Raw genomic sequence first — 2,549 nt, 5'->3', positions numbered from 1 at the left:
CTGAGTTGGTCATCGTCTGCTGGGAGCAGACGATGTTGCTTCTTGTTCGAAAGAGAGCACAGGATGACCAACTTAGGTTTCCAATACCTGAACAGAGAGGTTTACCCATCTTAGTCGAATGCCGTTTTTGTGTGTGAGGTAGGTGACGGAAGGCTACCCCTCTCGTAGCTTCCGCTGCAGGAGGAGCTAGGTAATCTCGAAACAGAAAGTGGCACTCTTCGGTGAACGCTTGGCGAGTACGGAACGTAGCTCGTACGGGGGATTTCAGGTAATAGGAAGCAGGTTGAGTTTGGACTTCGTTATGTTTAACTGTTGAAATACTTAAGAACTTCAGCTTAACTGAAGCGTGTGAAGCGAGTCATTTTTCCGAAAGTGCCATAATTATATTGCTCTAAATAGGCGATTTTTGGGTGTTTGAGTTAAAAGTGTGGAAGTTACTTTGTTCATTTTGAACAACGATGGAGTACAATTTCAAACGGTAAATCTGATTAGGAAAAGCTGCTTAGGATCACTTCAACCGTACGTGAGTGTAATACTGTGTCGAAGCAAGTATGATTTTTAATAATTTTAATTCTTATATTTTGTAGAAGTTGCTTTTGTCTTTGTGCGTCGATTTTGTGCAACGTGTTTGGTAATCAATGACCCTTCTGGTCCACCGCGACACCGTTGCTTGTTTAATGAGTTATAATTTCTGCAAGAATATCTGTTCTTTCGTGCGCTTTCTACAAAGCAGCACAACAGTTTGATTCAGAATGGACCACGTGCTCTAGTTCGATCGGTTGCAAGCAGCAGACGCAGTTAGTATGTTGGATAATTATCGCACAGCCTCGTGCATTGGTTAAACCTCTGTCCAGAACAGTGCATGCGTAGAATCGTAATGCGAACCTCACTGAGATATTTTTATGGTATGAACGCAAAGGAGATGATAGTATCATTGTCTACCACTCCCGTTTTCTGTGTTTCTTCTTGCTGTAGTTAAACTGTGCTCTGTTACATTCTCACGTATTTCATACTTAAATATTTCTAGTCAGGTACCAGTTATGTGTAGTTAGGATTTTCAACCAAATACTTTGATACAATAAATAATCTACGTGAAAGAAAAATTCTGTGGTGTTGATCATACCCACTTATTCCGATTTCCAATCCTGAATTAATCAAGTTGCCTCATGCACAACATGGAGTGCTATTTATGTGGCTACTTAAATAAATATGCATACTTTAATTAAATTATTAAAGTAATTAAACTAATGATTTTCCAGCTCCGTTTTTTTCTAAATGGTTAGGAAGGGCTTGGGCTGGTGGCGACCCTGAATTTCTCGATTTGTATCATTATTTGTGTGAGAGAAGCAGCTACAAATGCGAGATAACATATATGGCTCGATGAGCAACGTCGTAAAAATAGTAATACGTTACAGCTGGCACGTTTTCTAATGCTCGATTTCGTCTAGTAATAAAAAAACATCAAACTATCCCCAAAGTGCAGTTAGACTTTATTTTCAAAATCATACCTTTCCGAGGGGACTTTCAGCGCACACGCATAATAAGATTTCTCTGGCATCAAAAACTCAAACGACTAAAAATAAAATCAGAAGAGTATGAGGTTTATTAATCCTTCAACAGTACTGACAAAAGTTAACTACAGTGGATCGATATATTATCTCGTTTTAAAAGGATTTCGTGTTAAATGATGCACAAATATTCCAAAGATTCAAATATAATCTCCCCAGCTACATTTCTTCTAGCGAAACTCTGAATTATTTCGATTATTCCTTTAGTGATACCTGGAAAGCTCCAGTAACATTGTACTCATGCAGGTATTACACGCAAGTTGGAAATACGCTGAATACTGGTAATTTACTGTTCCCGAAATAACCGCTGTTAAGCTATATTTTTGTGACTGATGTAACTAGCAGAAGTGTATAGCTTTCCACTTGCATGCGTGTGTTCCATACGTCGAGACTTCACACGGATGAATCTCACTTTGTTCGCAGTATTACATTCACTCAACCCTTGCACTCTATTCTTTCCGATGTATACATACAGAACGAAAATTTGAACCAAGGCCGGGATTGCAACCCGGGTCTCCTGCTCGCTAGGCAGGTGCGCTAACCACTACGCCACCCTGGCACGGTGTCTTTGCCCCACTGCACGGACTACTCTGGCACGCCTCCCTCCTCAGTCCACCACAGCTCAGCCCATTTGGTGTTCCTCCTCAACTCGAACATCACTGCAGAGGCTCTCCAGATGCATTGGAATATCATCGACCGAAATGGGGAATCCCGAATCTTGCGTGAAACCCAGGCATAGGTGGTCTAATGAAATGAATTGCATGGGTCCAGATACCTCTTCAACATCTACAACGTATATTTATGCAGACAAATTTTTATTCGTCGCTGCAGTCTGTATATGCACATCGTAGATGTTTGAGACTTCATACGGTCTCTGGAACTGTATAATTTCATCTAATATTTATCTTCATAGACATCTGTATTGACCAGACGCCACATCCAAAGAACTGCACGGATGTTCGTTCTCGCAGACAGACACCA

General features: G+C 40.7%; 1 non-coding gene across 1 annotated transcript; it reads right to left on the bottom strand.

The window, feature by feature from the left end:
- Positions 1 to 2,055: 2,055 nt before the first annotated feature.
- Trnaa-agc lies at positions 2,056 to 2,127 on the bottom strand. Its single transcript has one exon. It is a non-coding gene; the product is annotated as a tRNA-Ala (tRNA).
- Positions 2,128 to 2,549: the final 422 nt, after the last annotated feature.

Source organism: Schistocerca piceifrons, chromosome 3, assembly GCF_021461385.2.
Source record: "Schistocerca piceifrons isolate TAMUIC-IGC-003096 chromosome 3, iqSchPice1.1, whole genome shotgun sequence".
Taxonomy (NCBI): domain Eukaryota; kingdom Metazoa; phylum Arthropoda; class Insecta; order Orthoptera; family Acrididae; genus Schistocerca; species Schistocerca piceifrons.
The sequence above is the reverse complement of the archived record's forward strand: the minus strand, read 5'-3'. Positions and strand labels throughout refer to the sequence as shown.